The sequence below is a fragment of the Rattus norvegicus genome, chromosome 5 (genome assembly GCF_036323735.1).
Source record: "Rattus norvegicus strain BN/NHsdMcwi chromosome 5, GRCr8, whole genome shotgun sequence".
NCBI classification, from domain to species: domain Eukaryota; kingdom Metazoa; phylum Chordata; class Mammalia; order Rodentia; family Muridae; genus Rattus; species Rattus norvegicus.
In genome coordinates, this window is record NC_086023.1 from 74,631,500 (window position 1) to 74,649,045 (window position 17,546).

A 17,546-nucleotide genomic window follows, 5' to 3' on the forward strand; every position below is an offset into this window, starting at 1 on the left:
GAACAGTGCCTTAGTAGGATAGTAGACAATGAAGATGTCATCCTTGTGTGGCTGAGGAGGGAACCCAGGGTCTCGTGCATGCTGGGCAGGTAGGCACTCGATCCCTGAGGTTCCTACTCAGCAAGAAAGGTTGATACACGAGGAACTTGACCATGTTCCTAGTTTGAAGTTAAGGAAAGCAAAAGGATGCAGAGGCTGTTGATAAAACAGGAAGGCATTTGACTGAACAAGAATTAAGAAGAGAGAGGTGACATCTTGAATATACTGAAAGAATGTCTCAAGCTGATCTAGAAAGTCTATCTGTGGCAGAAAGAAAAGCCCTCTTTTCCTCTGTGGGAGGGGCAAAGGCAATGTGAGGGAGCCAATGGCAGGGCTTGGGAAAGCTATGCTCACTGTTTTCAATGTGACCTGGGATACAAGGGCACCTGTAATGAGTAAGACCTTATAGCTGTGGTTGGCCTAGGAGGAGAACGAAGTTTAGGAGCAAAGAGAGGAGCAAGGGAAGGAATCAGTAGGATATGAAAGGGAGGTCAGCCCACACCCCCCAACCCCACTGGTGAAGGCATGAGATAAAGCTAGCCCAGAACACGGCTGTGTGTTTTGATTTGGGTGCAGCAGTAGAATAGAAGAGAGGCAAAGAGTCTGTATATACACATGGGTCTTGGGGTTGTTGAGAGTTGAGCGAAATAGCCATGCTATCAAGCCAGGCTAGAAAGGTAGCAAAAGATGGGATGGAGTTCAATTGTATGTTCAAAAATGTATGTGGGTTCAGAAACAACAAGAGATAAAGTAGAGAAGACTTAGCAACAGCTGAAAATTCGCCACTGGTTTTGTAAAAAGTGGTGCCAGTCAGTGGCTTTGCTTGTTTTGGAACCCGATAAGGGCAGTTTGGCAGCGTCTTGACCCCACTTTCATGCTTTCTATCTTCTGCACTAGGATGGGCTATCAAACTTGTTTGCTTGTCTTGGGTCTTATTCAAAGCAAAGCCATAGAGGATCACGGAGGTTTTGTAGGAGAATCATGGAAGAACAATCCTTAAGAATTTCACCAAGTCAAAGAGATGCGTTTCTTAGCAAAGAGATATGTTTGGCTGAAGTGGATATGATATGAGATATAATAATATACTTATGAGTAGATCACAGGAGATTTCTTGCTGGGTTATGTCCAATCATGTGATAGCCCTATTGGAGTTTAGTTGGGAGCTCCTAGTTGTGTGGGCCTGGGCAGGTAACTTACCTTTCCAGAGTCTGTTTCTTTGTGGAAATGACTTGCCTTTTAAGGTTGCAACGTGGCAGAGTAGGATAATAAACAGGAAGTGAAGGAGAAGTTGCTGGTGCATCCACCCAGCACAGCTTACTTTGAAACTAATTTGTTGAAGAGGAGAGTTTGTTAAAAGGACTTGGGTAAGCTCGCTGTTTTAAGTAAAGTTCCTTTAGTTCCTTTCCATGACCAGAAAGAACAATGGGAGGTGAATCTGTGAAAAGCTTGCTTGGTACCTAGGTCAGAAGTAGCACCCCCCCTTTTTTTCTGGTACCTAAGCTTTGCCAGCCTCCAAATCTCACAAGCTTGTTTAAACGATTGGGTGTACTCCCCTCCCAAGATGTCTGATTCTGTATAATCAGGGTGGAACCCAGGTTTTTCTACTTTAAACAAGCCCTCAGGTGCTGCTGCTGCTGCTGCAGCTGCTATCCCCAGGATCTCTCCTTGACCACCACTGACCTAAAATAACAACAGATCCAAAAGGAAGATGTTCCCGCCATGATCCCCTTTAAGAGCAGAGCCAGCATCTGCTCCCCACCATGGAGGAAGACTTTTTTCACCACATAGATGAATAAGGTGTCTCTCTCTTTCCTGTCCTAACCAGTGACCAGTAGTGAGAGTCTCTAGATCAGTGTGGGCAATTTCTGAAGCCTGGCTGACAAGTTATCTAAGGCAAAACGGTTGAACCTCATACTGCAGTGAGCAGGTTTGGTCAATAATCGAGTGGTTTGTTTTCTCAGATCATGATGAGAATGAAGTTAAGGTCAGGCTGTAGCACACAGAGATGGACAGTAATAGTTTCGCCTGTTTGTACTAGGTTCAGGAGAGGTCCAAGAAAGAAACTGGGTCAAGGAGAATGAATAAAGTTATTAGGGAGAATCAGTTCCCCCCGGGTCATAATGCTGAAGAGGAGGTAAGCGTTTCCTGGCTTCTCACATCTTATGCCTGAGACACCACATTTGTGAAGTTGGATCCAAGGACTAATGCAACTGAGGATGAGGTTTACTTTTCCAGCCTTCAGAGAGATATGATGGAGATTGGTTTGGTTCATCACTGCACAAACTCCAGACACCAACAGACAAAAAGACCAGAGGCAAGAATGAGTGAGTCTGTGGGAAACTCCAATAGTTTCCCTTCTATTAAAAACATTCCTTGTTGATTTTGAGAGAGGGTCTTATGTAGCTCAAACTTGTCTTGAACCCATTACTTAGTTGAGTGCAGACCTTGAACTTGTAATCATCCTGCCCCTGCCTTTTAGTGTGGGATTACAGCCACCACAACCAGTTTTATATGGTGCTATAGATCAAGCACAGGGTATTGTATACCATAGGCAAGCACTCCATAAGCTGAACTGTGTTTCCAGCCCTCTGGTAGGTTTCCAAAAGTATTTAGGACTGTAGCTCAATGGGTAGCCCAAGGCTACTATCAATTCTTAACTATCAGTGGTAACTAGCACCCATGGAGGGCTGCATTGTACCCTCCTGGGGTAAGGGCTGGAGCCAGGGCTTCGGTGACCCTAAACCTAGTGTCGTTTTGTTTTATTTTGTTGTTGTTGACTTTTGCTTGTAGCTAAAAGCCCTGCTCAACCCACAATCAGTTCAAAAATAAGCCCTAAAATCTAATATCATAATTCTGAGCCCTGTACTCTTTTTGTGTACACACCCTTTCTCCCCCTTTTCTCCATCACCAGCACCCACCCCCCAACTTCTCATCATTCTTGAGCAAATATTTTGGCCTACCTAAGACTTACGACATCTTGAGTAAAAAAGAACAATTTCTACACAAAAGTCGGAAAGAATAAAATGAGACAAATCCATGGAATAAAAATCACGCATTATAAAAACATCATTTTATATACATCTAGATGGTTTTTCCATGACCTCTCTAAAACTGAAATCTCACTTTGGCTTCAAAACTAGTGAGCCATCTCCTCTCTGCATCCATCAGGGCCTCAGAGTATCTCTACTTAGGGCACTTCCACAGTGAATTTGAACTGCTTGCTTACTTCCAGACTGTTTTTCAAGAGCAGAAGCTGCTCACCTATTTATCCTCTAGCATCTATTGGCACATAGTAGGTTCACAGTAATTGACAACTAGATAGAAAAGTAAAAGAATTAGCAGGGTGTGGTGCTGCCTGCAAATGATCCAGCATTCAGGAGTCAAGAGCCAACCTAAACTACATTGCAAATTGAGGATAGTCTAGTATACATAGTTGTGTCTAAAAATAAAGACGTAAAAATCTTAGTAAACAGGGGGAATCCCATCAGCATACCAGAAAATTTCTAGCTCAGTTGCAACTCCACTTCCTGCTTTTGTCACACTTTCTTCCGCATCTGCAGCAACAGCTCTGGTAGATAAGGGAGTCATCAGGTGAACACGGCTCTGGCGAAGCTGTCCAAATCCTATCGCTGCAGGAGAGGGGCACAGCCGAGGACATGTATCTTAATTGGTGGCATAAAAAACATCTCCCAGATGCTGAATTGGGTTGTAAGTACCATCTGTCTTGCCACAGAGGATTAAAAGGAGGGAACACCTCTGTCTGAATCTAGGGACAGTGCAGGCACTAAGATGAGCTGTTGGTATTAACTTGTCTGCACTCCACCTGACTAATTGCCTTCCGGAGAACCTGCTCAGGGCTTCCGGTTTGAAATCAAGTGGCTGGTGCTGTGGCAGATCTGCCATTCCCCTGTGTTTGGTTGCATTCATTAGAGAGAATTCTGGGAAGGATGAGAGTTAAATGACTTGAAGCTTATCCTGAAAGGCTCTAAGTCAGTGCACTCCATTATTTGATGATTGAAGAAATGAAGTACTTCATTCTGGCCTCCGGTTCTTTCATATATTCCCTTTCGTTGTGTATTCCTTCCACTATGGCCAGGTCCTTTTACACTTGGCACAAGGGACACAAAGGGACATGTGACATGATTTCTGTAATCTGGAAATTCACTGTCTTGGGAGGTGAAGTAGCAAGAAGTGAAGCCTGTAAAACAAAATACAATAAAGTGTGGCATAGAGCAGAATAGAAGTTCAGAGGTTTCTGAGCCATGGGGGAGGGGAAAAACCCTGAGGGATGTTTAGTGATGACTAAGTCTGGGCCTCTGGGCCTCGTCCTTCTCTTGAGATGAATCTCCAGCCCCATCATAGAGTTTCTCCGAAGAAAAAAATCTCATGGTTAAGACCTAACTAGCTGGGTCACACCATCTTTCTGTCCTCAGTGATAGGTGGTAAAGACAGGACACAGCTGGAAAAATGATCAAAGGGGTTCTCACAATGAAAGCATGTGTTAGGGTGCTAAGAGAAAGAGGCCCATCATAAAGGGTTTGGGAAACATACATTTCTTGTGTTCCCAGAAGAGGGAATAATGGAACTAGGAGGAGAAGAGCAAAATCAGTATGCAAGAAATATCTGTAAAATACAGCAATGCACATGCACATGTTATGTACATGTATGTACATAGTCATGTTAATGGGGTGGTAAGGGATTCCCATATGGAATTAGAAGCTAAATTACAAATGGAATTATAAAACTTTTAATGCTTTGACAAATATAAATCTTTTAGAAATTTTTCTTTTTCAAAATCAATTTTAACATAAAAGAATATTTATATGAGACGGAGAGACAGAGAGAAAGACAGAGACAGAGAGGTCTAGATGTAATATTTTTCTGAATCTGGCTTATTTTGTTTAGCATATGATGTGTATTTCCACCCATTCTTCTGCAAATATAAGTTCATTCTTTTTAAAATCCATTTATTTATTTATTTATTTATTTATTTATTTATTTATTTATTTATTTATTTTGTTATGAGTACCCTGTTGCTGTCTTCAGACACAACAGAAGAGGGCATCAGATCCTATTACAGATGGTTATAAGCCAGCATGTGGGTGCTGGGAATTGAACTCAGGACCTTTAGAAGAGCAGTCAGTGCTCTTAACCACTGAGCCATCTCTCCAGCCCAAGTTCATTGTTTTCTAAGGATGGATAAAACTTATATTGTTTGTGTGCACATGCACATACACATGTGTTACAGCTTTTTTAAAAAATTCTTTCTTCTATTCATGGATATCTAGGCTGTTTTTATTTCTTTCCCTCCCAAATATTTATTATTTTTATTTTATGCATATGGATCTTTTGCTTGCACGTTTATGTTTGCATAATATTTGCAATGCCTGCAGAGCCCAAAAAAAGTGTCCCTGAAATTGAAGTTATAGATGGTTATAAGCTGCCACGAGGGTGCTGGGAATCAAACCCAGATCCTCTTGAAGAGCAACCAGAGCTCTTAACCATTGAACCATATCTCCAACCCCCAGTTCCATTTCTTTTTAATATTATAATTTATTTATTTTTATTTTAAGTGTGCATTGGTGTTTGCCTGTTGTCTGTGTGAGGATGTCATGTGTGCTGGAACAGAAGTTATAGACAATTGCGAGCTGCCATGTGGGTGCTGGGAATTGAATTCAGGTCCTCTGGAAGAGCAGCCAATGCTTTTAACTGCTGAGCCATCTCTCCCGTCCCGATTTCTCCATTCCTAGCTATTGTGCATAGTGCACTGGTAAGCACAGAAATGGAGTTATCTCTGTGGCATGCTGACATAGATTCCTGGGGACATATACCCAGGAGCAGTTATAGTTGGGATACATGGTAGTTCTATCTATCTATCTATCTATCTATCTATCTATCTATCTATCTATCTATTTATCTATCTATCTATCCATTTACCTATTTATTGAGGAACTTTCACCTTAATTTCCATAGCAGTTTCACCAGTTTACACCTCCACCAGCAGTGGCTAAAGGTTCCTCTTTTCCCTACATCCCCCTCAGTAATTGCTGCCCTTTGTTTCCTAAAGAATAGCTGTTCTAGCTGGGGTGAGAATCTCAATGTACTTTTAACTTTCATCTCCCAAGTGGCTAATGATGGAAAGCATTTCTTCACATACATGGTGGTCATTTGTGTTTCTTCTTTTGAGAACTATCTGTTCAGTCTATTTGCCCATTTACCGGTTATATGAGGCATCTTGGTGTTTAATTTTTGGAGTTCTTTATAGAGTCTAGACATAATCCCCTGTCAGATGTATAGAAGACTAGTAAATTTCTTTTAAGCTCATTTTGGTCTGGACTCATTTGCCTTTGGTTTTAAACACACACAACTCAAAGGATCCTGAATAACATTGGAGCCACACACAGAGGTTGAGATGAAGCAGGGTCTGAACTGGCATCTTCCCCATCCCACAAAGAACAAGGCATTCTTGAGGGCTATGTATATCCTTGGCGCAGTTGCATCTTCTGATCACATAGGCTATGCCATTCATACACGTGCATAAGTTTGAGGACCTCTGGGCTAGAGAACAGCCGCCCATAGCAAGGTGTGATGGCACAGGCCTGTAATCCCAAACTTGGGGGAGGGAAACCGGAGGATCAAGAGTTTAAGACCAGCTTTGTTTAAGATCAGCCTAGGCTACAGGAAACCCTGTCAGAAATGAACAAATAAAGAATATGCAACTTCTGATATTTCAAAGCAGTACCAACTTCTTCCTTTATCAAAGCAGATATATCTGGGTCCTACAAACTTTTGTGTCCCTCTCTGGGGCTATACATTTCTTTTTAATTCATACATTGTATTTTGGTAATGATGTTTCTCCTTCCCCAACTCCTCCCAGAACTAAGATCTATGTAGAAGAGGAGACAGAAAAGTTGTGAGAGCCAGAGGTGCTGGATGACCCCAGGGAACAGTGTTTTGCAGACACAGTAGGATTGATACACATGAATTCACAGAGACTGACAGCAGGCAGGAAACCTTCACAAGCTTAAACCAGAGAAGGTGCCAGCATGGAGAAGGGGAAATGGGCACAAGGCATTTTCCTCTTTCCCTTAGATCTTCCCACAGGCAATGGGTCAAGATGCTGATGCAGAAAGACAAGCCCAGGATGTCAGCCTTACTTAGGACCTCACGCATCTGACAGAAGATGAAATTTTGATTTTGGAAATTTTAAGCCATTTCTCCTAGAGAAAGCTAAGTTATAGACAAACTGGACACCTTGGGAATGCCAAATTCATACTGAACACTTGAAGAAAGCAACCAGTCACTTCTGAGAAACAGTTCTCTAAAAGTCGTGTGAATTATCTTACCAAGAAATGCCTGAAGGAGACTAATCTCTGTGATTGGCTTCATGTGGTGGAGACTTAAAAACTTTGTTATTTCCTGAGGAGTCAGGATGAAGATAGGTCAGAATCTGAGGGCTAATCGGCCTTCCCTTTTTCCCCCCCAATATTCATTGTATATTTTATTACATCTAGAGTTAGTTACTCCAAAAATGCCTTCACAGTATTCCTTAGCCCACAGCGTGACCTCAGGCATTGGTTTTCCCACAAGGTTAATCCTAAAGAAAGTTAAGTTGGACCACAGTGAAGGGTATCTGTGACAGAGCATTCTGGATTTTCCTTCTGGTCAGTAGAAGTAATACACTGCATCATGATTCTTTGGCTAACTCCCAACCCCCTTTCTTCCCTCCTCAGGTAACATCTTGGGGACAGCCATTACAACTTAGTAGTAAGATGACCTTAAAAATCCTTTTGTACCATATGTTTTGGAGTCTAAAAGAAGGTCCCTCTATCCTATTGTACCGGCCTGACTCCATGGTGCTTTCATAGATCCTCCTTTTTTCTTTAAAGAATAATTTGCCCAATCATTTGTGATACATGAGGTCTGATGGCTACAATGGGTTCTTCTGGCCTTCAGAACTTCATGACTTGTCCCTCAGGGTTGGCCAGATACTTCCAAAAGTTCCACCTTGGTTCCTTCTTGGAAGAATCAACAAGAAATCTAAACGCAGGTTCTGCTTCCAGCCCTAAAATCTTAATCTTGTGGAAATGGGGAATATGACTCTGTAGTTTTTTCTTGCAAAAGATTCTACCTCCTTGCTAGACTTGGGCTCTGATTCTCCAAACTGGTTGCATGGGAAAGCCAGGATAGGACATTGAAATGATAGGGCCCAAACTCCTCGTGCAGCTCCCTGAGGGTCAGGTAACTCTTGTCTGTGAACCAACAGTCACTAGCCACGTTTACAACTAGGGAAGCTTTGCCCTATGAACTTTTCCAGAGACACCATCCTTCCTTTGGCATCCTTCACTTCAAAGGAGTAGAAGCTGTTGATTCTTGGCTTCAGGAATTTTAACTGAAGGAGAAAAAGCATCTCAGTGCATAGAACCATAGATAGCAAAACTACAAATATCTTTACTTTGGGCCTGGAACATTTCAGTGGGTAGGCACCGAGAGGCTCCATTTCGGATGATTCCCAGCCTTCGCTTTTTAATAAAATGGAGTATGCTTGAGAAAGAAACCCAGAGGACATTTTATCAGCAAATAAAAGTCATAGTAATCTTTAACAAAAAAAAATGACCCCTATACTTTTGGCTTCCTATGACTGTGTCTTGCAAAAGGGGTTAAATAATACATTTAATTAATTTTCCTAAAATGAGATTTCCTATTTTTTATTATATATAAGTACACTGTAGCTGTCTTCAGACACACCAGAAGAGGGCATCAGATCTCATTACAGATGGTTGTGAGCCACCATGTGGTTGCTGGGATTTGAACTCAGGACCTCTGGAAGAGCAGTCAGTGCTCTAACCGCTGAGCCATCTGTCCAGCCCGAGATTTCCTATTTTTGAGTGGCTGGGAAAACACTTCTTTCCAACAAGACAAGTGAAGGCTTAGTGAGCAATCTGAAGCAGCCTGAGTCTTCCGGCTACATGTGGGGAACGGGTGCATCGTACATACACATAGCCGTTGGGATGCTATCACCTGTGAGAACTTCAAACCTCACTCTGCTCCGAAGGGAGTCAAGAGCAATAAAATAATACGCATCTGTTATTGGCTCCTCTGTGTAGCACCATGCATGTTTCTGGGTATGCGATCCAGTTGGTTTCAGAACAAGCACAGAGTTAAGAAACTGGAGTCCTCAGAAGTTTTTAAATAAGTGAGGAAGCTGTGAAGGAAGGAGCGAATGGCTATCAGGGTACTGCATAGAAATAGGCTGGAGAAACAGGAAGTAGAGTAGCACTGGATAGGGGAGAACAAAGAAGACAGCACCGTCACTCTCCCCAAGTGTCACTCTTCTGAAGTTCTTGTATAGGTTGCTCGGGAATGAGAGTCCAGGACAGTGAGTGGTGACGTCAGTAAGGATCTTAGGCTAGCCCAAAGACCAAGAGAAGAGGCTGAAAATAGAGGCCACTCAAGGAGTTCAGACAGAAGTGGAAAGTTGGTGGACCAGAAATTGGATGTGACATCAGACAGATCTGGTTCGAAGCAGCTGTGTCACCTGAAGTAGCTGTGCTACTCTACTTCCTGTTTCTCCAGCTTGTTTTCATGTGGTACCCTGACAGCCTCTCTCCTTCCCTCTCAGTTTTCTCTTATTTTAAAACTCCCAATTATCTACTAGATGACTTAGATTTTGTGTCTGCCTTTCCTTATTGCATGTTGAACAACATGTACTAGACAACACCTACTAGACAAACTTGTTGGGCAAGAGTGAGAGGCACGGCATGCACAGGGCTGCCACGGCGCAATGTGTGTCTAACACTGTCATCATTGCCTGAGCTTGAACATCTCTTGAGCAAAACTGTTCAGTCTCAAGAACCAAATGAAGTGAGTGCTGGATTCTATGGCCTGGGTACACCCTACTTTGGTCAGAAGGTCTTCCTAAGTGACTTCCCCAAATGTGACTGTTTCCCTCATGACTGCAGAGTGACAATCCTGAGACCAGAACTGATTTGGGGGTTGGGCAGTGGTTGTCTTCAAGAGGCAGTTTCTCTGGTGAAAGGGGCAGGCAGCTTCCAATAACAAATCAGGTTACACTGACTTAATTGCAATAAGCCCGTTATCTACCCTCTATCTCTGCACAGTTCTCATTGCAGGCTTTACAGTTGATTGATTGTTTCTTCCACATTCTATAATTGCTTCATTAGAGACTTCAGATGGTTCATTGTGTTGGTAACTTTCTGTAAAACTGCACAGTCAGGGGAGGACACATGCCAGTCATCCGGGGTTAAAGAGGCACTCTCCCTTTGTCTCTGTCTCTGTGTCTGTGTCTTTGTCTCTGTCTCTGTGTCTTTGTGTCTGTCTCTCTATCTGTCTCTCTCTCTTTGTGTGTGTGTGTGTGCACACATGTGTGAGTGTCTAGAAGGCAGAATATTATTCACATTGTGATGACTAGTCTTATGTCAACTTGACTAGAGTTACCTGAAAGGAGGGAACCTCACTTGAAAAAATGTCTCCCTAATATCTGGCTGTAATGTATTTTCATAATGAGTGAGTGATTGACAAGGGAGGGCTCAGCCCATTGTATGGGTGGGGCTATCCCTGGGCTGATAATTCTGTGTCTATAAGAAAGCAGGCTGAACAAACCAGTAAGCAGTCCCCTCCATGGCCTCTGAGTCAGCTCCCACCTCCAGGTTCTTGCCCTGTTTGAGTCCCTGTTTTGGCTTCCTCCAGTGATGGACTGCAATGAGGAAGCATAAGCCAAATGAACCCTTTCTTCCCAGAATTGCTAATTGGTCCTTGTCCTTCATCATAGTCATAGAAACCTTAACTAAGACACACATTTTAAGCCCATTAATACAGCCAGCATATGAGCAAAGTGATCTGTCTCTCAGTGTTACCACCCACTTACTAATGACTTCCTGACTTCTAGCTCCAGATAGAATTTTAGGTTAGACAGCTGAATACCTCAAAGCCACCCCAGCTCACCATCCCACTCCTGCACCCCGTGTCCACTGCTCTTCTCTCGACAGCCAGTGCCCACAGAGGTAAACAGCTTCACTATCCAAGCAGTGTCATAGATTAATCCGGTTGTCACCTCTACTGTCTTCAAGCTCCATATCCATATCTGACTCCCTGGCTTCATCTTCCTACTCCATTTCCTCAATCAGTCCAATTCTCCATTTTTTGCAATCACTTCTTTGATATAAGGTACTACTGTGGCCTCCGTGAACCACTGTGGTGGCCTCTTCTAGTCCAGCTCCCTCCAAACTGCAGGAGTCAGAGGTATCCTTTTAAAGGCAAGTCTGAGAACATTGTTTTCATATTTAGAACCCTTCAAAATGTCTGTAGCAAAATCCACTGAGGCTTTATTAGGTCAGAGTGTACTTCCCTCTCAGTACCTTGTGTTCTTCTTCGGAAAAGAAAAATTCCTTCTTTTGCATAACCCTCTTCACAGCCTGACATCTTTTGTATTTACAACTGAGTCTCTGTAATCATGGAAAAGGGGATGGGGACTAGCTAGCCTGTGACTACAAAAGAACAAGTAGCCATTGTCCCCATTTCCTGGCTTTTCACCCTCTCTTCTGAGATGACTTTTGGGATGGAAAAATGGAACACTTCAAAGAACAAATGGGCAGGACTTGACACATGATGCCACCTTGAGAATGGGGTGCCCAGCCTTTCACTAATATGCACTGCCAGTCTCAGTTGTGCCGAATGTGCCTCTCCTTTCCAATCTCCATCACTTCTCTGACAAAGAACCCCTTCCACTCTGAATCACCTTGTGCCTCCTCACGCCTCCAGTGTATATGGAAAGTGTTGACCCTGTCTTTTCCTCCCTTCTCACCGGGGAAATGTTGGTTTCTCTAAAAGTCATCTCCCTACCACTTCTCTCACTTTAAAGGAAAAGACAATTGTTCTTTGCTGTATCAGTCAGTGTAGAGTGCAGTAACAAATTGGCGTAGATCAGGAGTTTAAACAACAGAAGATGAAAGTCTGAGGTGAAGGTGCCAGTGAAGTCCTGTAGAGGATGCACTTCCTGGTTCTCAGATAGCTGCCTGGCTGTCAACTCCTTCTGTCCTCACTTGATAGGGGAAGGAGAACAAACCTGAGTGTCTTTTTTTAAGGGCACTGATAACTCTGAGACCGCCACCCCTGTGCTTTTACCTACCTCTAACAATACCCTCAAAGCTCAAATACCACTAGTGTATATGAATTCCCAGGGGACACAGACATCCCTCAGACCGTTGCATCGTTCCACTACCTTCTACCATTATGGAATGTAGAACCATTATGGAAGCTGCAAATCCAAACACTATGTATCACAAAGCCTTTACTTCATTAAATATCCTAAGCCTCTCTGAGGAACAGCCCACTCATCCAAACAGCCATGAGGTGGTCTAGAGTAAAGTCAAGGGCTCCTGAGTGCAAAGATCAAGAGTAGCCACCCTTGATATAAACCAGGAATTAAAAGTAGTTTCTGTCAAATGCCAAAACGTAAATAATTTAGTCTTCATGGCCATATGTTCTCTATTCTGACCAATCATCTCCTCCATGATAGCACAAAAGAAGCCATAGAAATTATATAAATGAATGAGCATGGCTTTGTTCCAATAAAACTTTATTTAGCACTTCTGAATTCTGAATCTCATTTAGTTCTCACATGTCACAAAATAGACTTCTTTTGATTTTTTTCCCCCACTTCAAAGCGTAAAGAGAAAGCCTTGCTCATGACTATATAACAAGATAGAGCCCGCTTATCCCCAGCCTAAACAGCTACAGTAAAATTAAAACAGTAATTATTTTTTAAACTATATCTTCCTTCCCATGACACTCCTACAGGATTCATGCTGTGTCTATGACAGAGCGCTTATTACTGTCCACCTAAGGGCTTTTGGCTGCCCTGATGTCTCAGTCCAATTCCCCCTATAAACTAGGCCTACTGTCTTGGCCCTTCAGTCCCTGATTACCGTGTTTTCCTCAGCCAGACTAGTCCTGGCTGCCCTCCTGGAAGCTGGAGTGGCCTCTCTGTCACTCAGGTACTTTACCCCATCTGCCTCTGTGTCTCCCTGTCTAACCAGGCACATTTGTCGGCCATTTATCATGTTTACATCTATGAGGAAGTTAGCAGAACGCAGGCAAGGAGGCGACTTCTGTTCGCTGCTATAAAACCAAAACCTAGAAAGTTATAGCCCTGATGAGTGCTCCGTAACACGTCACTTAGGGATGTCCAGCACAGAGCACTCTCAGCATTAAAAAGCTAGGCTGAAGCTGGGTACAGTGGTGGATACCCATGATCCCAGCACTCAGGCAGATAACCTTGAGTTTGAGGTCATCCTGAGCTGCATAGAGAGCCAATCAGGCCAGCCTGGGTTATGGAATAAGACATTGTCTCAAAGCAAACAAACAAAACTCCCCTCAAAGAAAACTAATACATTCAAACAAGAAACAAGAAAGCTCCCCACAAAGCAAAACTAATACATACAAACAAACAAAAAACTAGGAAAACAAGCTAAGTGTGGGAGCATATAACGTAGTCTTATCACCTAGAAGCCTGTGAATATGAACTCACCCTAGACTACTTGGTAAGTTCAGGGTAAGTTTGGGCTACGTAGGGAGACCTTATAATAGTAAATGACATTTTAAAAAGTCTCTCGGCGAAGAGCTTAACAAGCATTGCCTCTTGATTTTCATCAGAGAGCTAACTGTAGTGAGTTTGCAGCAACCTTTTCTTGTCTGTGGAGTTTGTGCAGGTTAGACCCAGGCCCTGGCCTCTTTTCTTCGAGTTCCCTGTTACATGGCTAGGGGCTGGGATTTCTTTGCTGAGTGAACTCCTGACCCTGCTCCTTCTGGAATGCTGAGCTGGAGGAGGAGACAGGAGGTGACAAGGGCCTGGGGATCAGTCTGAGACGGCAGCAACAGATGGAGCTGGGGACCGCTTACTGATCATGGCCTGGAATTCTGGCAGAGAAGGGAAAAGGTGTGTGCCAGGGCTCCTGGCGAGCTGGCAGCAGAGGCTTGGCTTCTTGTTCAGTTAATTGAGGTAATTTCTGCTGCCACCTTTTGGATAGAAGCGAGACTCTCCTTCCTCCAACCACAGATCACTTCCCTACCCCTTGCCCCATTCCATGGCGCAGAGGCAGAACTCTAAATTTAGCTCCATTTATTTAGCTAGTCCTTAAAACTTTGTCACCTAGAAAAATAATTATAGGATTTCTCTGACAGTCTGAGATACATGGAGTGCACCAAATTACAGGTATAATTTGGAGACCCAACTGGGATCACCAAATAAAATTGACAGCAGTGACCCAATTCCAGAATAATCTATGTGGCATTGGAGAGATTTTTGTTTCTGAGGTTCTTCTTTTGAATCTGCATACTAAGCCAGAAGCCCGTGCATCCCTAAGGGAAGGGACCTTAGGGCTGAGGTGAAGACCCAGTTTTCCTCCTCCATGGTAGAACTGCCCCCCAAGAAAGTGAGGTCCCTCTTTTATTGAACAGGGAACCAGTCTCTACTCTGTTCAGCCAAGAATCTGCCCAGGTGCATGAGGAAAGGAGAGAATGGCTTCTTCCTGCTCCTCTGTGTTTTCTATCACTCTAAACCGCAGAATCCAAAACTGCTCTCCCAAGGAAAAACTGAAGCCCAGGAAACAAAAAAACCAACTTGCAACTTCTTCTGTGAAATGTGTGCAGAAAGCTACAGAGGGATGAGTAATTCTCTTGTCCATTCCTTCTTCAAATAGGGCTAAGTCCCTGCATTTGCAATGTTTTGCAAGGAGATCAGGGTCTCATGGGAATGGGGGGAGAGAGATTCTAGGCAATGTAAGATCTGTAGAGGCCAAAATTAAAGGACTTGGAAGGTATATAGAGTGTCCAAAGCCGTTGGTGCCTGAGGATATCCCCTACCACCTTGCCTGTCAGTCAACTTCTTGATTCTTTATCATAGCCTTCCTATCAGGGAAAAAGGCTTTTCAATAGAGGCAGCCCCCTAGAGTCAGGAAAATGTTAAGGATTCTATTTAAAAGCAGGCATTGTGGCTTACACTTGTAAACCTAATATCTAAGAAGCTGAGGTAGAAGGATCACTCCAAGTTCAAAGGCATCCCGGATGACATCAAGTTCTAGGGAAGCCTGAATCCACACCCTGAGACTAGGCATCAAACAGCTAAAAGCAAGGGCTGGAAATGCAGCTGAGGTGGTAGCATGCTCGCCCGCATTCATAAACCCTGGGCTCAGTCCTCAGCACTACATAAACTTGGCATGGGACGTGGGGTGTGGTGGTGCATGCCAATCACTGCAGTACTTAAGAGACAAGACCATCAGAACTTCAAGCTCATTCTTCATTAAAATACTATATTAGAGGCCAGCCTTACTGTATAATACTCTGTCTCAAAACAAGAGAACCAACAAATCAGCACTTCCTTGGGAAGCTAACTCTACAGAAGTTAACCCTTACACAGCCTCTCACGCAAAAGAGCCAGCCTAAACTTTCTAGCCCCACCCTCTGCCTCTCCCCATGGAGCAGCCCTTCCCATAACCGTCCCCCTCATGCTGGACCCCATGCTTTGGGATATCTGGGCACAGCCTCTTTCCTTTAGCAAGAAGTCCCCTGGATGACTTGAGCACTCAATGCCATTTCCTTGTGCAGGCTTCATCCACCAAGAAACCAGAGGACCTACCTCTTCTTTGGTCACTGTCTTAGCCTGTGTGTTCTTCATTCATCTGTCAGTTAGCCTGTGCTCACCTTTCTAAGCGTTCATCCTCAACCCCAACCTGTCATAGCCTGCTCTGCACTCCACAGATTACCTGGAGCATCCAGGTCCATCCCTTGCCTTGTCAGAAGCCAGGAATACCATTAGTGTTTAATAAATGTCCACAGACTTCCATGGTGAACGCAACACCAAACACCAAACATTTATAGAGAATGCAGGCTGTCATATTAATTACAGGCACTGTGTTATTTAACACATGTAATAGCAGTATAAGGAAATCCTACTTTAGCATGTACAATGATATAATGAGTCATGAATGCACCCCAACACAAATCTGTACATTTACCTAAAATATTATGAAATGGGAGGTTGGGGAGATGGCTCAACAGTTACTATTGCTTAAGATTTTCCCTGTAATTCCAGCTCTAGGGAATCAAACTTCCTCTTTTGGCCTCTGCTGATAGTGCACAAATGTGTATGTAGCTAACACACACACACACACACACACACACACAAACATACATGTGTGCACACACTTATGCACACAGACAAATATTTGATAGTTATGAGATTTGAACATGTATTTATTATCACTGTGTATGTATGTTTGTGCATTATGTGAAAGGGGCATGCACATGCTGCAATTTTCATGTAAAGAACAAGGAACAGCTTTGTGGAGTCAATTCTCTCTTTTTACCACAATGTAGGTTCTAGGATCAAACTCAGCCCATCAAGCTTTCAGAGCAAGCAAGCACATATATATCAATTTTATGAATCTCAGACATAGACTTCGTATATGGCAACATCATGTCCCGATGTCAAAAGGTTACACATTCCTGCCTCCAACACACATTCCCATTTTACAGAAGAGGAAATAGAGGCATGAGGAAATTTACATAATTTTTCCGAGCTTACTCAGTTAGTGAGAGTAGGAACCAGGGGCCACAGCCAAATTAAATTAAAGAATAATGAAAGAAATGATGTCTTTGGCAAGCAATGTCTAGAATCTCCGTCCAGAATTTGGATAGGGCCCCATTTCAGTAGTAACTATTTGTCACTATTTATTGTCAGGAAAAGTCATTGGGAAATGAATTTGTGAATTTCCATGGGGAAGGAAAGGCCTTTAGCTCTTCAACTAACCATTATCCCTCAGTTCCCAGCCTGATGTAACTCTTCCTAAGAAATTCTTAGGAAAAACAAAAGAAGACATTTCTCTTCAGTCTCCAACCACCCAACCCTCTCTTCTCACATTGTCCATCTCCAATTCCCAGAACCACTCAGCTTCCCCAGCTGGAAGGATGCTTAGAAGAGACCCACAGGTTCCCCCGCCCCCTCCCATTCCTCCCCAATCCCAGTCGCACTGGGGTGGAATGCTGGCTTGAAATCTGCATTCGGGAGTGGTTGGGAAGGCTGAAGAGAGCAATTTTTGTTTCACATCATTTCTTTGTATAATGTTGTATCCCTGTGACAAGTCCCCACAATACAGCTTAACTCTACCAATTGCTGCGCCTGAAGACCTATCTTTAATGTCACAGGAACAATGGGCGTCCTTCCAAAAAAAAAAGGTGGGGGGGAATGACTTGCTTTGAAAGAGTTGGAGAAGAAAAGTGCACAATGTTCCAGCTTAACATGAGGGGGGAAGAAAGTTAGCAGCTGTGTGCCGGCTCCCGGCCGCAAGACAGAGCAACTCTGCCAGCCTCATCTGTCTGTGTATAGGGCACCGAGGCGGAAGTCTCTCAGCACGGCGGGATGGGTAGTGCTGTTAGGGAGATGGGGGCATACAGTTGTCTGTGTAGCTGTGGGTGTGGAGTTTCTCCAC

General features: G+C 43.5%; 1 pseudogene; it reads right to left on the minus strand.

The window, feature by feature from the left end:
• Positions 1 to 7,901: 7,901 nt before the first annotated feature.
• Gpx8-ps1 (glutathione peroxidase 8, pseudogene 1) lies at positions 7,902 to 8,647 on the minus strand (annotated as a pseudogene).
• Positions 8,648 to 17,546: the final 8,899 nt, after the last annotated feature.